Raw genomic sequence first — 14712 nt, 5'->3', positions numbered from 1 at the left:
ATTGCAGCAATAGTTTGCAATTTTACAAGTGTACTGGAAATCATTAAATAACGTTTCACTGTAAAAATATTGTACTACTTTAATTTGTATATTCTTTATTTGCAGTATTTATTTTCCAGATTGCTGAATAATAATGACTAGCAATTTAAACAATTTATTAACTGCATAAGCTTTAAACAATATTTAACTGCATAAAGTGTTGTATAGTATGAAACTCAGTGCACCTATTATTTAATAAAAACAAAAATAATAATAATTTGACACATCTTAATCTTGATAAACAGGTCCAATTTTATTTAAAAAATCTCTTATTTATTAACTCTCAAATTTGCATGAAAGAAATGTCATAGAACAGTGTATTCAGTATTATTCTGAATTCCAAAATAAATTGGGCATGAAAATATTTACTTGAAACATATTACGCTGCTAAATATTAAGGTTAACCAATATTTAGCCAAAGTTGAAACCAACATCAAGTTAACCAACATGGTTATAATTAAATGGTTCGAAATACCATAAAGACAGTGATGAATTTTCACAACTTCATGGACAGTCCAACATGGCCAAACAACAAGCCCTCAAGTGAGTCCAAAAAAACTTCTGATCGAAAAAGGAGAACAGTTCAGATCCAGATGCTGTTCCAGCCCAGGATGCAGAGTGGCTAAAAAAATATATAAAAGAACAAAAAGGGCAATACATTAGATATTTTACAAAACAATGATACAGTCAGACAAAGACAGAGGGATGACAGATACAGTCAAAGGCAGAGAGAGTGATGATTGTTACAGTTAGATCAGTATGATATTAAACAGTAAAACACTAAAATTGTGAAAAATATTACAATTTTTACAAGTTATTACAAGTTTTATATTTTACTATACTTTCAAATATAATTTATTTCTGAGATGCAAAGCTGAATGTTCAGCATCATTACACCAGTGTTGCATGATCTTTCAGAGATCATTCTCATTTATTATCAATATCCTGATTTATTGTCAATGTTATTGTCAATGTTGTCAGTGTATGTTTTGGAGCCTGTGATACTTTTTCAGGATTCTTTGATGAATAAGTTTCAAAGAACAGCAGTTATTTAAAATATACATTTTATCTAAAAATATAAATCTTTACAATCAATTTCAATGTAACATACTATATATAAGTATAATATATAAGATTCCTGAAAAAAGTATCACAGGTTAATAAAAATATTAAACAGCACAATTGCTTCTAACATTGATAATAAATCAGCATATACAATAATTTCTAAAGGATCACTAAAGGACATTGGAGTAATTAGAAGACTAGTGTATTGATGCTGAAAATTCAGAAATAAATTACATTTTTAAGTATATTAAAATGGATAAAACATTTTAATAATATTTCACAACATTATAGTTTTTTCTGTATTTTTTATCAATTAAATGCAGCCTTTATGAGCAGAAGATACTTATTTCAAAACATAAAACCTACTGATCACAAACTTTTGAACGCTAGTGTAGATAAAGGATAAAATAACATAATAAAAGGAAAAAGATCTTGGTGTATGTGTACTTACATGTCAGTAATTCTGCTGAAAATCCTTCGCATTGCAAAGAAAACTGGTAACTTGGGTTCACTTCTGCTGGTTTCTTCTGTGTTCTGTCGTTTTAGATGGGTCTTTTCCTTTCAACTTCTTTGTTTTTCTCTCAGGATAAATATCTACAAAACAGTCAGGAAGCAGACAATATGTAATTCACATTAGTTTTAGCTTTTGTACATCTGAATTATTCTCCCTAAAAAAACTCTCTCTACTTGAGTTGAGAAACATATTCTATCATATCTACATGTAAAATGCAGGTACTCAGATTGTTAGAATGCAACTATTACCTTTGTATGAACTCCAAAACTCCGTCTGTCTCCTCTTGATAACGTTAGTCCAGAATATGTAATATGCTGCGAACAGGCCAGACAGGACAATGGGCTGGATTAAGGCATTCTTCAAATCAAAGTTAGCAAAAAGCATTAACGTTACATTCAAACAATAAGCGAATAAGCAAGTTATCAAAGGTGCTAGTACATCTCACTGCTTACGTTAACCACTTTAACAGCACCGTTCAGAGTTTACGTGACACACATCCTCCGTGAGCGGCTGACCGCGAATCGCGAGCCCTAAATACGCGTTTTATTTCGGTGCCCGTGTTAACAGATGGCTGCCTGTGCAAATTTGTTGTACATCATAAAATAATCACGAGAAAGTGTGCTGATCAGCACGACGTCGCCGTGAATCACATCTTTTGCCAATGAAGCTTGTAATTCTTAACGTAGGAACCCAGAGATGTTACGCATATAGCCGATATAAGGCAGGGGAATGTGTGTGTAACGTTAATCCTTCCGCGACTGCAGTGCCGAATCCCCGCACAAGTCTCTCTCGTGCTCCGCGGACGGAGGATTCGTTAATCTGCGGTTACCGCGAATGTTTATGACACCTTATATTCTTTAATATTCTAATACAGTTACAAATTATGAAAAATAAAACAGAAATAAGACACTTACTTACCACAGTTATGAATCGTTCTTCTTGCTGCTCCCAAATGTCGACCGTTAAAGATAATCCCGCCTCTTTAGATTTGAAATTTACCAGAATGCATTGCGGTTTACAGCAATATGCTGTATTGGCTGTATTATAAGAAATACAACCCGCTGCTGTAAAATATTGCTGTAATTTTTACAGCAATTTGTTACAGTGATAGTGTTCATTTCAACTGGAAACTGCATCGATTTGTATGTATTGGTAAGTTTTTTTATTTATTTATGAATTTTGCAGAAATGTAGTCAGAGACATGTATTCCCAATGAGCCTGGGTAGCATAAATACAGTTGAAGTCAAAAGTTTACATACACCTTGCAGAATCTGCAAAATGTTATTTATTTTAGCAAAATAAGAGGGATCATACAAAATGCATGTTCTTTTTTATTTAGTACTGATCTGAATAAGATATTTCACATAAACGTTTACATAGAGTCCACAAGAGAAAATAATAGTTTAATTTATAAAAATGACCCTGTTTAAGGGGGTCAATTGCGCACTGATGCTTCAGAAGGAAACACGATGCATTAAGAGTCGGGTGTGAAAACTTTTTGAATTTGAAGATTTAAATTTAACTTATTTTGTCCTTTGGGAAACATGTAAGTATCTTCTGTAGCTTCTAAAGGGCAGTACTAAACAAAAATATAAAATATGACATTTAGGCAAAATTAGAAAAATGTACACATCTTCATTCTGTTCAAAAGTTTACACCCCTTGGCTCTTAATGCATTGTATTTCCTTCTGAAGCATCAGTGACAGTTTGAACCTTCTGTAATAGTTGCATATGAGTCCCTCAGTTGTCCTCAGTATGAAAAGATGGATCTCAATATCATACAGTGAATCATACAGAAAGGGTTCAGATACACAAAAATGCTGAAAAACCTGAAGGATTTTTCTAAAGAACAGCAGGCAGTTTAACTGTTGAGGACAAACAAAGAACTCATGAACAACTAAACAAAAAATAAATAAATAAATAAATAAAAAACACTGTGGATCATTCAGGCAACAACACAGTATTAAGAATCAAGTGTACAGTCATGGCCAAAAGTTTTGAGAATGACACAAATATTAGTTTTCACAAAGTTTGCTGCTAAACTGCTTTTAGATCTTTGTTTCAGTTGTTTCTGTGATGTACTGAAATATAATTACAAGCACTTAATACGTTTCAAAGGCTTTTATCGACAATTACATGACATTTGTGACCCTAGACCACAAAACCAGTCATAAGGTAAAATTTTACAAAACTGAGATGTATACATCATATGAAAGCTCAATAAATAAGCTTTATATTGATGTATGGTTTGTTAGGATAGGACAACATTTGGCCAAGACACAACTATTTAAAAAAATCTGGAATCTGAGGGTGCAAAAAAATCGAAATACTGAGAAAATCACTTTTAAAGTTCTCCAAATTAAGTTCTTAACAATGCATAATACCAATCAAAAATTACATTTTGATATATTTATAGTAGGAATTTTACAAAAAAATCTTAATGGAACATGATCTTTACTTAATTTCCTAATGATTTTTGGCATAAAAGAAAAATCAATAATTTTGACCCATACAATGTGTTTTTGGCTATTGCTACAAATATACCCCAGCGACTAAAGACTGGTTTTGTGGTCCAGGGTCACATTTATGCAAAGAGTCAGTATTTGCAGTGTTGGCCCTTCTTTTTCAGGGCCTCTGCAATTCGACTGGGCATGCTCTCAATCAACTTCTGGGCCAAATCCTGACTGATAGCAACCCATTCTTTCATAATCACTTCTTGGAGTTTGTCAGAATTAGTGGGTTTTTGTTTGTCCACTCGCCTCTTGAGGATTGACCTCAAGTTCTCAATGGGATTAAGATCTAGGGAGTTTACAGGCCATGGACCCAAAATTTCAACGTTTTGGTCCCCGAGCCACTTAGTTATCACTTTTGCCTTATGGCACGGTGCTCCATCATGCTGGAAAATGCAGCAATTTGTTCTTCACCAAACTGTTGTTGGATTGTTGGAAGAAGTTGCTGTTGGAGGGTGTTTTGGTACCATTCTTTATTCATGGCTGTGTTTTTGGGCAAAATTGTGAGTGAGCCCACTCCCTTGGATGAGAAGCAACCCCACACATAAATGGTCTCAGGATGCTTTACTGTTGGCATGACACAGGACTGATGGTAACGCTCACCTTTTCTTCTCTGGACAAGCCTTTTTCCAGATGCCCCAAACAATCGGAAAGAGGCTTCATCAGAGAATATGACTTAGTCCTCAGCAGTCCATTCGCCATACTTTTTGCAGAAGATCAATCTGTCCCTTTTTTTTTTGGAGAGAAGTGGCTTCTTTGCTGGCCTTCTTGACACCAGGGCATCTTCCAAAAGTCTTGGCCTCACTGTGCGTGCAGATGCGCTCACACCTGCCTGCTGCCATTCCTGAGCAAGCGCTGCACTGGTGGCACTCCGATCCTGCAGCTGAATCCTCTTTAGGAGACAATCCTGGCGCTTGCTGGACTTTCTTGGACACCCTGAAGCCTTCTTAACAAGACTTGAACCTCTTTCCTTGAAGTTTTTGATGATCCTATAAATTGTTGATTTAGGTGCAATCTTAGTAGCCACAATATCCTTGCCTGTGAAGCCATTTTTATGCAACGCAATGATGGCTGCACGCGTTTCTTTGCAGGTCACCATGGTTAACAATGGAAGAACAATGATTTCAAGCATCACCCTCCTTTTAACATGTCAAGTCTGCCATTCTAACCCAATCAGCCTGACATAATGATCTCCAGCCTTGTGCTCGTCGAGTTAACAAGACGATTACTGAAATGATCTCAGCAGGTCCTTCAATGACAGCAATGAAATGCAGTGGAAAGTTTTTTTCAGGATTAAGTTAATTTTCATGGCAAAGAAGGACTATGCAATTCATCTGATCACTCTTCATAACATTCTGGACTAAATGCAAATTGCTATTATAAAAACTTAAGCAGCAACTTTTCCAATTTCCAATATTTATGTAATTCTCAAAACTTTTGGCCACGACTGTATGTAAACTTTCTAACAGGGTAATTTTTATAAATTCAACTATTAAATAAAAAAAAAACATGGATTTTGTATGATCCCTCTTATTTTGGTAAAATAATTAACATTTTGCAGATTCTGCAAGATGTATGTAAACTTTCAGCTTAAACTGTACTGTAGGTCACAAAAGGTTTTAATACCTACAGCTATAACTCTATAGTTGAAAGCAGCTTCTCCAAAATCATTCATAACACAAACACACACATATTAAACAGAAAAAAATATTATACAGTACACACACACACAGACACAGACACACCAAAACACACTTACATAAAGATGAACTTGTACATTGAATTTTCTGCATGATTTCACAAGATCTTCTGTGCTGGATTCAGTGTTTCAGACTAACAGCAGATCGATGTCAAAGTCATTTAGTGAGAATCTTGAAATTGAAGTCGCTTTAGAAGTCAAACAGCTAAAACAGCTTCTTTCCCTTAAATTGCTCATACATATTTAACAAAGAGCCTGAATTTCACTAGCTTGACTTACACTGAACCCGCCAGTTTCTGCCCTTTTTCTTTTCTTTGCTTTTTTCTCTTGTTTTGCTTATTCTTCCACACTCTTGCTCCATTTCACGCTAGTTTCTCTGCTCGCTCTGTCAGCAGCCTTCTGGACCCACAATCCCTCACGGCCTAAAAGTGCTCAAGCATGATGGTGCACAGGTGCTCTGTGATGTATCCATCCATCCATCTATCCATCCATCCTCTTTTTCTCTTTATATATGTCTCTTTCACTTTTACAAGTTTTTCACTCCTGTTTTATTTTGTGAGATGCCGTCAATCCGTTCACATTGCTGAAGTGTTTGAACTCGTCTATATGTTCACAAAGAGCAAATTCAATTTAAAAAATACATATTTTAGTTTATAACATGCACTTCTCGTTGCTCGACACGCGGTTGATGTGTTTTTAGCGCTGAATCGAGTCGAAGACCCTTGAGGCACATAATTATCATTTTTTCTCAGATTCCGCACAAACACAGCTGAAGTTACATGGTGATAGTCTGTCTTTGTCAAGGTGTCGTTGGGTTTGTTGCAGCACAGCGCTGTAGATTGATCCCCCTCCTGTCAATGTGAAGTCAGCGAGGAGCTGTTGCAATGTGCCGCTAAAAGCAAACAGATTTCTGCCAATGACAGAATGACACATCCAAACAAGAGAAAGAAAAGAGTCTCAAACCCACGACTTGGGATAGGCAGAGATAGAGTTTGTTCATTCTGTCACAGTCTCAGTCATGTATGTAAGGCAGTTTTCATACTTCCTTCATTCTTTTTTCACATTGTATTGCTTGGTTTGAACTGCGGAATGTTTTGTGTCATCTATGTGAATGTCACAATGAGTGTTAGCATTAGCTGTTTAGCATTGTAGCTTAGGAGCAACTCAGAAGGAATCAATGCTAAAAATTGCAAAAAAGCGTTGCACTACTACTTTTTTTCACTCATGATTTTGTTATTTTTGTTTTACTACCAAAACGCACTACGCACAGAATGACAATTGCATCAGTCTCCCACAGAGGTTCAAGAGATGTGAAGAATGTGAGCTGGTGGCCAAAGGCAGTTTCTGCAGAGACATGCAGCAATAAATTCAACAAAATTTGCATTTCCTAAAGGAAATACCAGGGTTTGTAAAGCAACAAAAGAATAGTGTTGAAGTTTTAGGGAAGTTGAGGTTTAAGGCTGTAATTCTGTTTAAATTAACACGCCCCCTATTATGGATTTTCATTTTGATGGCTATTTTAACAATTTCCTTGCTATCTCTCTGGACCTTGAATATTATAATTACATTGCTGCTTATATAGGGTCAGAAAGCTCTTGGATTTCATCAAAAATATCTTAATTTGTGTTCTAAAGATGAACAAAGGTCTCATGGGTTTGGAAAGACAAGCGGGTGAGTCATATATGACAGAATTTTCATTTTTGGGTGAACTGTACTTTAAACGTGACATTACTGTAGGTTACAAGATGAGAATAAAATATCAAGATTGCAAAAAACAAAAAACAAAAACACAGTTAGCACATAAGCTACGTGCACAGTAGGAGAACAGCTACATCAAATCCTCCTTACATCCCAGTCAATTAGTCGAGATCTGTCCAGATCAAATGGTCATCAGGTTTCCACAATGTTCAGATCAGATTCAGTTCAACCATCGTCCAGGATTCACAGATACACATTTCAAGCTGTGAACACTGTGAGAATCCGTCTGTGAAACAAACCCTAGTTTCCCATTTCCATCTCCAGCACGTCCAGCCAAAGCAAGCGAAAAATTCTCCTGCTAGCTGATCTGATGAAGATGGCGGCTGATCAGTATTCACTTCACTCTCATTGTGCTGCAGATCCTCTGCTGACTGTGTGTCTGCGTCCAAATGAACGCGTTCGTGTTTTAGGCCACGGAGAAACTCGTTCAGCACTGAGCTGCGATGGGCCTGGTGCGAATTACCCGCGGTGATCAGTACATTCAGATTCAATGACACAGTTAGAAGAAAGGCCACACTAAAGTGAATAAACCCACAGAGATGGAGATCCAACAGAGTGTTTAACAGAAACGTCATATAAACTCACTGATGAGTGCGTCTGAATGCGTCTTTATCCTAATGACACTCATCAGGTTGAAGAATTTAACAATAAGGTGTTTATTCACATCTAAAACACCTCTCGCCTGACCCGCGTGAACAAATTACAGCGTCTGCCAATACAATCGACCGTCTGGAGCATCTGCCGTATGAACGCTGTAAACAAAAGACCAATTGCCTTATTGAGCGCAAGGATGTGAGGAAAAAGAAAAGAATGTGTCATACATGGAGGATATTGATTGGTTGGTTTGTTTATCAAGCATTTGTTTTGCTGTAGGAAAGTCTGAGAGTGAAGATCAGATGATTTTCACTGTGTGTGTTTATGTGTTCAGATTCGATATTATAGAGTATTTTTGAGAAGCTTTGGCATTACTGCACTGCCGTTCACCCCTGAATTATTCTTCTTCCCCTGAAAACTTTTTTGTTCACTTGCCTTCAAACCGAATGAAACTCTGAAGTCCCTGATTGTCCGGAGCCTTTATGCACCCTGATAATGTGAGTGTGTTTGCGCTTCGGTCTTTATCTAACGCTGGCTGTTTCTTTTCATGTGCTTTTGAATGTCGCCCAACAAAACAGAACAAAGACAGCAAAGCTTGAAACTAGCCATTAGAAATTTGCCAAGAGGCATTAATGAAAGAGCTTCACAAAAACAGCTTGAGACCTTTTCCTTTGTATCTCACTTTAAATTTGCCTGTAATGGCCATTTCTGTGCACTGACTTTGTAAAAATATGGTTTATTCGCCCTATTTTTCTGTCATTCTGAATGTTACTTGTAAGGTTATTGTTGGTATATTGTTTACTTTTCTTATTCCATAAGATATATATTGTCTTTTTATATTTTGTGGCATAAAGGCAAAGTTTGCAGTATATAAGATGAAATACATCTCTCAGTGGTAAATAATTTAAACGAGAGTGTCAAATGCATCTCATACACACAAAGGCTCTCTTGACTGCAGAGTGAGATCTCCAGGATTTCTGGGAATTTAATCCTGCTCATCTGAGAGACAAAAACCACACTGCAGTTTGGACAGGATGAACACAAGAACTGTGTGTTTACTAGCAGCTCTTCAGCTTCTCATGTAAATTAAAACACTTTATCATGGATCATTTTCAACTAGTACTGCTGCTGGCTCTCTGTAAGAACATCAAGTCCAAGTTTGTTGAATCAATGTTACATGAAAACTCTCTGAAATGAGATTATCAAAGGCAATTTACAATATAACAAGGTTTGCAAATAAAATGAAAAGCGGGTGAATGAGATCTTGAATTTAAGCCATTAAAATCTCTAGACAATGACTGGGCAACTGTCAACATAAACTAAATTATATTTCTTCAGTTTTCCAAGCATACTGTTGCATATTACTCCATTATCTTAAAGTAAATAAATGAATAACAAATATGTCTGAGTCTGCCATCTTTAGATTCAGTCTTTTTTCATGTATTCTTTTATATTCAAAGTTAAATGTCCAGTTTATTGCCTCCTAGTGAGCGTGACATTATGGCTAAAAATGTTAATGTTTAAATGCCTTGACTTACAACTAGTGTGGGAACTCAATGTTACACTGTACAGTATTTTGACAGATAACTGGACGTCAGAGTTTAACAGACGTAACAGACGTAGTTTTGAGTAATTTTGTCCTCATTTGATCTGTTGAAATTTATTCAAGAAGCATCCATGTGGGAAACTGGGGAGCACAATTTATAGGATTTCTGCCAGATGGCATTTCTGAAACCTACTGAGATTTTAGTTGTGATTAAATCAGGTTGCTGCTGAGTTTACTTTCAAATACAGTTTAGTGAAGTAAGGCTCTTGCTCTCGGCTTTCACTTTCTGCTCTCACTGCAGTGCTGAATGTGTCAGTTTGGCAGTGTCTGTCAGGAAAGTTGTCTCTATGCTGTATTTTTCTTTTCATTCTATTTTTAACATTGTGACATTTCTGAAAGACGTGACAAAACAGAAACCAGAGCCCAAGGACTGACCAGTCTGAAAACAGCTGGAAATGGCAGCTCTTGAGTGGCAGAGGCAGGGGCGCCGCTAAGGGGGGGTGGGGGGCAATTCTAAGGGACCACGCCCTTTAGGGGCCCACAGAGATCTGCTTTGGTGTGGTAGGGGGGGCCCAACCTCATATTTTGTCATAGGGCCCAAAATTGTGAGCGGCGCCCCTGGGCAGAGGTCACGTCAGAACTTCTCCTAAGACTGCACTGTTGATCGAGAGAAGAAAACACATCAACACTGACTAGTTCAGCTGAGAAAGTGACTGAATTTAATGAAGAAAAATAAAAAATCAACAGCTCATGTACGACCAAAACACACCGGCCTACTGGGAATTTCCCTGAACGTCTTTATTTACAATTTTAGAGTGAGCTGGGAAGAGTTAAAGGAAGAAACAGGAAAATGTTTCTCACTCGTTTTTATCTTTGACATGAAAAAGTAAGAAAGTGACAGTTTAAGTTCACGATCAAACAGTCTCAGGAAAGGAAGGAAAAGTTTGCTGAGGAGAGAGGAGGGTCTCTGCACTCATGATGTCAGCTTAACACACACACACACAACATGTCACTGCGTGTGTGTGAGGACAGTATTGAAGCTTCTGCTTCATTGTCAGTATTTTTTTTCGCCACAGCCTAATGTATCAAATCTGCTTCCACATGTACAATATCAAAACAAAGTAAAGATTTCTCTCTTTGAGGCGCTTCAAATACAGTGAGAATCTCCACTAGTAGATTTCAACATTCTAAACGTTTGAAAACTGATATTTATGTATATAAAAATACTGCTCTTTAATGAAATGACAAAATTTTAATCTCTACAGTTCAGCTCTCATAGTCGAGTGTTCATTGCTACTGAAGTGTTGTGGGTTTGAGAGTCTCGATAATGATGGATCTGATCTCAGACCTGCTCTTGACTGGAGAAGCACCAGCAGACGTTAGACTCAATGGCTGTTGACGCGCTCACACTGTGTAGGTTACACGGCAAACATCTCACTTGACTTTCAGCAGGATTAAATGTGAAGTTGAATCAGCAATAATTCCCAGAAACAAATCTGACCTGCTTTCTCCAGAATAAATAAGCCGCATTATATGGTGCTGTAGTTGTTGCGTGTTTTTTCCTCTAATATCAGCTCTGACATTTAGCCAAAGGTCAACAGTGAGGTTAGGATGGAAACTGTGAAGGGAGCCACGAGTTACCCAACGAGTGCTAATGAGGTGTGTGTTGATTTGGCCGAATGCCAAAATTCAGGGTGTTGAAATCTCCGGAAATCTCCTCTCACCTTCAAAACAAACATGAGAGTGTTGTTGGGTTTAATAGTGCTGCTTGCTAAGCTACTAACTACATAACAGTAGCAATACGCTAACAAACTCTCAAAACACTTTAGCAAACTCATATCACTTTTTACTTAAACATCATTCATTTTTGTTAAAAATCTAGCTTTATCATGTCTCATGGTGGTCAGAAAACTTATTTGACTGGTTTGAGTTTTTAAATGAATTCTCAGAGCGAAATAACACAATAACAGTGGTAGTCTGTTCTCCTGTACACTTGCAACATTTATTTTGTTGAAGGAAATGTTTTGGCTTTATGAATGTTTTAGGCTCAATTAGGCTCAAGACCAAGTTTGGCAGGAATAAAAGAAGAAAAGAACCTGCTGTGCCATGAGGAAGAGAAAAATGAAGCAGCCAAACAAACAATATGTTGCTTCAACTAGCATTTTTAAACTAACATGGTTTTCATTCTATTTCAGATTTTGACAAAGGCGCATATTGTGTTTCATGGACATTTTCAGGAAGTACCAAAAGAAAAGCAACTATTAATTATCCCTACAATACATTTCCTTTAGCACATTGTGTGTTTTGGTTTGAACACGCTGTTGTGAAAGCGCCTGACGATGCAGTTTAATAGTTTACTACAACTGAGGGAATTTTCTGAACTCTTTTTCTTTCTGTTCAGCCATCCCTCGGCGCTCTGGTAAATATGCTGTGTCTTCCCAGCAGTCTCTGCTGATAATTTCTCAGTCACACATAAGTGCAAGTTCACAGCTTTGAATATTTTTCTATTTCTGCCGCTCGTACACTTTCCATCCCGACGTCAGCAGAGAGACAAAAAGTCAAATAACGAGCAGCTTCGCCTTTCCTCCTCTTCCAATTACTGATAAAGACAAATAGCAAATGGAGAGCAGAAAACTGCTGGAGTGTTTCAGGACAATGTCTGTGGCTCACTGATCTGTGTCATAATAATTCCACCCGGCCCGCCGCTCCGGTCTGAAATATTCTCTCACGGGAGCCCAGAAGAAAAAATAAAAATGTTTGTGTCCCTCTGTTCTGCTCCGGTGCTACTCTGATTTGTAGCGAGCACCTGATTTTGACCACTTCTCACTGTTATTGCCTCTCGCCTCTAAAGACTCTCCATTTCAGCAGCTGTGATTTGTGGATGAGCAGAATGGGCCGCAGACATCATTAGAGAGAGCTGATACTAGCGGGACGTTCCAGCTGGAGCTGTAATAGCGCGTATTGTAGCTCACATCGGCTGAAATTGCAATTGATTGTGTTATAAGGTTAAGAATGGAAACACTATGGGTTTGATGGAAGCTGTGAGCAAAGAGAGACCGGGAATGTGTTAGAAGAACATTCACAGGTGTTGAGTCTGGGAATGACAGTTCAAAATATAAAATTACATATATATATTTATACAGTCAAGTCCGAAATTATTCATACCCCTGGCAAATTCTGACTTAAAGTTACTATTATTCAACCAGCAAGTTTTTTTTTTTTTTTTTTGACCGGAAATGACACAGGCTTCTCCCAATCTTTTATTTACATTTGAACAAAGAGTGGCATGTCCAAAATTATTCATACCCTTCTCAATAATCAATAGAAAAGCCTTTATTGGCTATTACAGCAATCAAACGATTCCTATAATTGCTGACCAGCTTCTTGCATGTCTCCACTGGTATTTTTGCCCATTCATATTTAGCTATGAGCTCCAACTCTTTCAGGTTGGAGGGTCTCCTTGCCATCACCCTGATCTTTAGCTCCCTCCACAGATTCTCAATTGGATTTAAGTCAGGACTCTGGCTGGGACAATGCAATACGTTAATGTTTTTGTCTACTAACCATTTCTTCACCACTTTTGCTGTGTGTTTTGGGTCGTCGTCGTGCTGAAATGTCCACTGGTGCCCAAGGCCAAGTTTCTCTGCAGACTGCCTGATGTTGTTGTTGAGAATTTTGATGTATTGCTCCTTTTTCATGGTGTTGTTTACTGTGATTACGTTCCCTGGTCCACCAGCACAGCCCAGATTTATCAGGATGACCTTGGCGGTGATCCTTGGCTTCTTTTTTACCTCTCTCACTATCCTCCTGGCCAGCACAGGTGTCACTTTTGGCTTCCGACCACGTCACAGTGCGGAACATCTTTAATTTTATTTTTTAATAATACTTTGCACTGTAGCCACTGGAACTTCAAAACATTTAGATATGGTCTTATAGCCTTTTCCTGACTTGTGAGCAGCCACAACGATATGTAGTGCCTGGAGCCATCAGACATGAAATAACTAGTTATATTCCTTAAATGACTTCTCCCCCATGATTAACACCTATGTGCTATGAGCCAGACCTTTGGTCACTATCTAGCTCATCCCCCCACCATCAAGATAAGACTCCTACAGGAATTCAGGGAAAGATAGACTTTCCTTATTCAGACATGCAGTCCCACATACAGTTATATAGAAATGTACATGTATCAATGTGTTACCTTTTCTTATATTGTTGTTTCTGTTATGTATGTCGGCCTCAAACATTAATCCGCAATAGGTGAATCATTGTGCATGCTAAGACTCACGTTTAGAATCACTCAGTCAACCGAGAAGATTCATAGATCATGTTTGGTGTCTATGAGCAGCATTTATTATTCCCTAAATGTTAATGTTTGTGGCATCTTAATAACTCCTTGCTTTATATGTATTATTGAACTTTTGAAAGTTTTGTGGCCAAACAACCAATCAGCTTCCACATGCGAAACCCCATTGTGAGAGACAAAGACTTTCAATCTTCCCTCCAAAACTCAGATCAACCGGATTGGTCAAGGTCCAACTGTGGGCGTGAACGACCTACAGGTTTATAAACCTTGCCTCATCTCTCTCTTGTTCTTGCCTTCGGGACACAAAGACACGTCACCCGCACCTCCCCCCAGATCCATGGGGGGGGGGGGTCTCACCTAGCGGAGGAGATGATGAGGCCTGCAATACTGGAAAGGACTTTCTGAACTGAACACAAACGGAACAATGCACAACAACAACAAGCTTGCAAGTATCCGTCCTTTCTACAAACGTAGATAGCTGCGTTTAAGGCGTTTTATAAAAGAAACGATTTCAGGATGTTCAGAACCGTTTCATTCCTGTCCCTTTGCAAACTCACTTTCTGTCTCTCTCTCTCTCTTACTCTCTCTCTCTCTCTCTCTCTCTCTCTCTCTACTCTCTCTCTCTCGCGCGTTCTCTGTCTATTTGTGTTTTATGTACGTTTGTCTATGTGCGATCGTTTG

General features: G+C 37.9%; 1 long non-coding RNA gene across 1 annotated transcript; it reads right to left on the bottom strand.

Annotated features, from left to right (window-relative positions):
* Positions 1–267: 267 nt before the first annotated feature.
* Positions 268–2306, bottom strand: LOC141334159 (uncharacterized). The gene is made up of 3 exons (XR_012355494.1): positions 1867–2306; positions 1556–1698; positions 268–661 (listed from the first exon to the last, which is right to left on the bottom strand). It is a non-coding gene; the product is annotated as an uncharacterized lncRNA (long non-coding RNA).
* Between the last annotated feature and the right edge of the window lie 12406 nt (positions 2307–14712).

The sequence above is a fragment of the Garra rufa genome, chromosome 4, assembly GCF_049309525.1.
Source record: "Garra rufa chromosome 4, GarRuf1.0, whole genome shotgun sequence".
NCBI lineage: Eukaryota > Metazoa > Chordata > Actinopteri > Cypriniformes > Cyprinidae > Garra > Garra rufa.
Note: the sequence above shows the minus strand (reverse complement) of the source record. Positions and strands in the feature narration are given on the sequence as shown.